Source organism: Arachis duranensis, chromosome 10 (genome assembly GCF_000817695.3).
Source record: "Arachis duranensis cultivar V14167 chromosome 10, aradu.V14167.gnm2.J7QH, whole genome shotgun sequence".
In the NCBI taxonomy this organism is placed as follows: domain Eukaryota; kingdom Viridiplantae; phylum Streptophyta; class Magnoliopsida; order Fabales; family Fabaceae; genus Arachis; species Arachis duranensis.
The window spans coordinates 19,414,227-19,420,094 of NC_029781.3; positions in this window are offsets into that span (position 1 = coordinate 19,414,227).

Below are 5,868 nucleotides of genomic sequence, written 5' to 3' on the forward strand. Positions count from 1 at the left end.
GTTGGGTACTTTTCCTTGCTCATAAGAATGATGCGTTTTATGCTTTTTCCACCCTTTGCAAGAAAATTCAAAATGAAAAGGATTTGAAAATTGCCCATTTGAGAAGTGATCATGGAAGAGAATTTGAAAATCAAGATTTTGAAAAATTCTGTGATGACTTAGGGATTTCTCATAATTTCTCATGCCCTAGAACACCCCAACAAAATGGGGTGGTTGAAAGAAGGAATCGAAGCCTTCAAGAAATGACTAGGGCAATGTTATGTGAGAACGAAGTTCCTAAATTTTTATGAGCTGAAGCTGTGAACACAGCATGTTATATTTTGAATAGAACAATCATTAGAAAAGGGTTAAAGAAAACTCCTTATGAGCTATGGAAAGGAACCCCTCCATATCTTAAGTACTTTCATGTTTTTGGATGCAAATGCTTTGTGCTTAATAATAAAGAAAATCTTGGAAAATTTGATCCAAAATCCTATAAAGGAATGTTTGTTGGATATTCCACCACAAGCAAGGCTTATAGAGTTTATCTCAAGGAACATAGGACAATAGAGGAATCCATACATGTTACTTTTTGTGATTCTAACTTAATTCCCAGTATTGTGAAGGATAATGATTCAGATTGTGAAGAGGCTGAAACAAGTAAAGAAAATCCCAAATCTGTGCAAAATGAAGAATCTGTCAGTCCAATTTTATCTCGTCAGATTGGAGGAGAAACTTCCGTTTTGTCTCCTGAGCAGGCACGAGCAACTGAAACAGTGAGACCACCAGAAGTTCATCAAAGTTCTACACCTGTCCGAAAGCCTAGAGAATGGAAGTCCATGAGGGGTTATCCTCATGATTTCATCATTGGTGATCCTTCTCAAGGAGTAACAACAAGATCATCCACCAAAAGGCAAACCGAACCTAGCAATCTTGCTCTCTTTTCACAAATAGAGCCCAACAATGTCAAACAAGCTCTTGAGGATCCATCATGGGTCAAAGCAATGCAAGAGGAGCTTGCTTAATTTGACAAGAATAAGGTTTGGACACTAGTACCTCATCCGGATGGTAAGAAAGTTACCGGTACTAAGTGGGTTTTTAAAAATAAACTTGGTGAGGATGGACAAGTTGTTCGTAACAAGGCTAGATCAGTGGCCCAAGGTTACGATCAAGAAGAAGGTATTGATTTTGATGAGTCTTTTGCTCCGGTAGCTAGAATGGAAGCAATTAGGTTGCTTCTTGCCTATGCTGCCCATAAGGGTTTCAAAATGTTTCAAATGGATGTTAAGTGTGCCTTCCTTAATGGTTTTATTGATAGGGAAGTGTATGTGGCTCAACCCCCCAGTTTTGAATATAAAGAATTTCCAAATCATGTTTTTAAATTAACTAAGGCTCTTTATGGTCTTAGACAAGCTCCAAGAGCTCGGTATGAAAGGCTTAGTGCCTTCTTGTTGGAAAATCATTTTCAAAGGGGAACCACCGACACTACCTTATTCATTAAAGCATCTAATGATGATATCCTTCTTGTTCAAGTTTATGTTGATGACATTGTATTTGGTTCAGCCAATGTTTCTTTGTGTGAAGAGTTTGGAAAACTCATGACTAGTGAGTTTGAGATGAGTTTAATGGGAGAGCTTACTTTCTTTCTTGGCCTCCAAATTAAGCAAACTCCTAGTGGTACTTTTATTCATCAAGGAAAGTATGCCAAAGAACTTATCAAAAAGTTTGGCCTAGAAAATTCCAAATCAATGGGCACTCCTATGCATCCCAATACTAAACTTGAAAAGGATGATGATGGCCAAGATGTGGATGAAACTAGGTATAGAGGAATGATAGGTTCACTTATGTACCTTACCTCCTCTAGACTGGATATAGTCCAAAGTGTGGGTGTATGTTCAAGGTTTCAATCACATCCAAAAGAATCCCATCTTACGGCTGTTAAATGCATCATTAGATACATTAAGGGAACTTGTAATTATGGATTATGGTATCCTAAATCTGATGACTTTTGTGCAGTAGGTTTTTGTGATGCAGATTATGCGGGAGATCGAGTGGATAGGAGGAGCACCTCAGGCATGTGTTGCTTCCTTGGAAGCTCACTCAACATGTGGTCAAGCAAAAAACAAGCCACAGTGGCTCTATCCATTGCTGAAGCCGAATATGTTTCCGCATCTGCTTGTTGCTCACAATTAATTTGGTTAAAAACACAATTGGAAGATTACAAATTAAAAATCAATAGTATACCCTTATTTTGTGATAATATGAGTGCTATAAACATTTCAAAAAATCCTGTTATGCACTCAAGAACTAAGCACATTGAGATAAAATATCATTTTATTAGAGAACATGTGCAAAAGGTACCATTGATATTCAATTTGTAAAATCTGAAGACCAAATTGCTAATATTTTTACAAAACCCCTTTGTGAAGACAGATTCTGTACTTTGAGAAAAAGTTTGGGAATGTGTGATTTAAGCCTCATTGAAAATCTGTGAATATGTGACTCTGCTCTGTTTTGCTCGTAGGTTTGGACGAGATGAAAATAAATTGCATAATGGAAGAGCTATGGTCAAGGGGGAGGCAACGCAGAATTCAAAATTTTATGGGCCCCACCAAAAATTCCATGACCCCACCATAACAGTTTTGTTAGTTATCTCTCTATGCAAATAAGAATCTTCTTCCTTGTGTCATCATATCTTCTTGGAAGTGGTTATTGTCAAATCAAATCCCTCTCTCCATCTAATCCCTTGATTTAAGGCAACAACTTTTCAGTTTTAGATTTCAAAAATTAAAAGGAAAATCATCTTTTTGGGTAATAACCACCCCATAATGGTCATTAACCGCCCACTAATGATCATTATTTCCATCATTCTCTCTCTCCAAGCCACATTTAATGCGTCACCCACCTTGCTTCTCTCCCACTCCACTCGGTTATCAACCACACCCTTTCATATTTCTTTCCTCCATTACTATGAAAAAGAAAACCGCGCCAAGAAAGAGTGAAAGAATTCTTCTTTCTCAAAAACCATCAACGCCTCAAACCCACACTCATATCCATATTCATTCAACCTCATCATCTTCTCCTTCACCACCATCCAAACAAACAACCACCATGAGAAAAAGGTGATTGCCCACAAGAGTTCAGGCCGAGGCAAGAACAAGAAACCCGTAGTTGAAGAAGAAGAGCAAGAATCTCATACTTCTCCTACTCCTTCACCTCCACCCTCATCACCGAAGAAGACTACCCCCGGAAAAAGCTCAAAGAAGAATCAGGGGTTTGCACTCAATGACACAACTGAACCTCCAAACTTGGAATCCATGGAATTCCGAGACAAGTATGGCAAGACTCACTCTCATTTTGATCCAAGCAGATTTAACTCCTGTACCTCTTTTGAGTTTCACAAAGAGGTTATGGAGAAGCGTCATTTGTGCACTACCTATCTTGTTAGCCTCGAAAACCTCAAGAGCACCAACATTCCCTCTCTGTTTGAATTCCTCAACTGGAACCCCTTGCTCCTCATCAAAAAACCAGTCTACCCCGGTCTTGTTCGAGAATTTTATGCTAATATGAGACTCATTGACGGCACCCTTCATTCCTATGTCAAAAGGGTTCAAATAGCCCTTGATGCTGAGACAATTGGAGCGGCCCTAGGCTTCAAGGATGAAGGACCGCGAGCATATATGGTGGAGAAATGGGACACACAAGTTGGCGTTTCACACAACACTGTTCTCCAGCACATTTGCAAGAACCTTTCTGGATTGCATGGCACCATTTCAACCCACAAAGCCCTTGGACCAGTTAATTCCCTGCTTCACCGAATCATCACTCATATTCTGACTCCCCAAAGCGGCTCACACAACCGAGTAACATTTTATGACTGTCTCATATTGTTTGCTTTGGTTACCTCTACTCCTATCTCCTTTGGTTATATTATGATTAGACACATGTGGGATTCTGTTAGAAGCACCAGAAAAGGCTAATCTGCCTTATGGTATGTTTTTAACTAGAATTTTTGAGTACTTTAAAGTTGATTTATTGAATGAGAAGGTAGAAAACGATGTGTCTACAATCCGAGGTGGAGGAGCAATTAAGGAAACCAAAGGGCGAAAATCGGACAGTGAGCATGAAGGCAGGCCAGAATCTTCCAAAACAATCAGATCCATTCAACAGATTTTGGGAGAATTTTCAAACATGGCAGACATGATGTTTCGATCTCATAAAGAAGCCTGCAAGCAAGCTTATGAGAATGAGAAAGCTTGGAAAAACTGCAAAGAAAGGGTCAACCTGATGCTGGAACACCTTAACAAGGATTTGGGAGATGATAGTGAAGGAGGCGCTGAGGAAGAGGATATTCAATTCTCTGATGATTAGTGATTTTTTTTACTCTGTTTGATATTGGCTCCATTAGGCTCAATCCTTTTGTATAAGCATGACTTGATACTCACTGCTGTAGGATAATCTCTAGGATACTTTGATACACTCTTGCTATTTTTATCTTGAACTTTTTGTTATGTTAATCATGGTTTGTGCAAGTGCCCCTTTGATGACAAAAGGGGGAGGAAATTTAGGTTCCAAAATTGAAATTGGAACGAAACAAGGGCTGGAAAAAACAGGGGAACAGGGGTTGAAATTTTCAATTTTGAAAATTCATGATCACCCTTGATCAAAGAATGCATGTTGTTATTGCATTGGCTTTACTATGGTCATTACTGTTTGAACTGCATTTTTTTGGTTTATCATGATTAGTTTATTTGGCATTAGGTTTATAATGATTGATTTATTTTGATGCCTGGCTGCTGTTTCATCATTGATAAACTTGTTGGACTGAAAAATTTATTTTTGGCGGTTCCTTTAATTTGTGTAAAATATCAAAACTGCCTTGTTTTGTTCTTCAAATATTTTTCATCATGTTGATTTGCTCTGATATCTTAAACAGGAAAATGTTTGAAAAATATTTGGATACCTTTTGTGTTTGAGCAGTAAATCAGTTTATGATATCAAATGAGTTTTGATTATCAATTAAAACTGCTCATAAATCAAGCATTTAGCATCATGTATAAATTTGCTAAATAACATTGTTACTTGAAGCTTGATTTTAAATGTTACAGGTTAGTGCTTCCCTTGGTAAAATAAGCATACATCAAGGGGGAGCTATGTGACATTTAGAAAGGGGGAGAAATTCAAATTCAAAGGGAGTATTCCTTACTCAATCTCAAAATTTCTTTCCATTTCAATTTTAATAATGTTTGTCATCAAGGGGGAGATTGATGAGTTTGGAAAACTCTAATTTAATTTGATGATGAACAAACATTATTAAGATAATAAATTACAAAATTATTAATTTGAGTTTCATTAAGCATATGTTAATTAATAATTTTGTGCTGCAGGTTTTGATATTGGGCCGAAAATAAAAAGGAAAGTTGATGCAAGCCCAAATTAAAGTTGCCATTCAGCCTTGCTACATGCTTCTTATCAAATGGCTGAATTGTTGTTTTAATGGGCCAAACTCAATGATATTATAACCAAGCCCGTACTTAATTTTTGATAAATGCTTTCCATGCTTGATCCGAAATCAATTTTATCAGGAAAGCAAATGTTAACCAAATGGGCCAGTTTTAATCTCAATGTTACAAGCCCAAGAAGAAGCTGCATGCATCAAGACCATCAAGCTAATGATGGCAAGAAAACATACTAAAATAAAAGTGAGCTGTGGCTAAGATACTTATCAAATGCGGTTAGATTTGGTGAGGCTATCTTGAGCCTTTCGTGCTCAAAAATGGAAGAAGAAGATTCGGCCAGCTAGAGGAGATTCTTGAAGCATGGCTTGTCTTTGATTCTGCTCAACCACCACAGGGAGTAGCTAGAGTGGCGAAGTGATGGTTGAAGGCA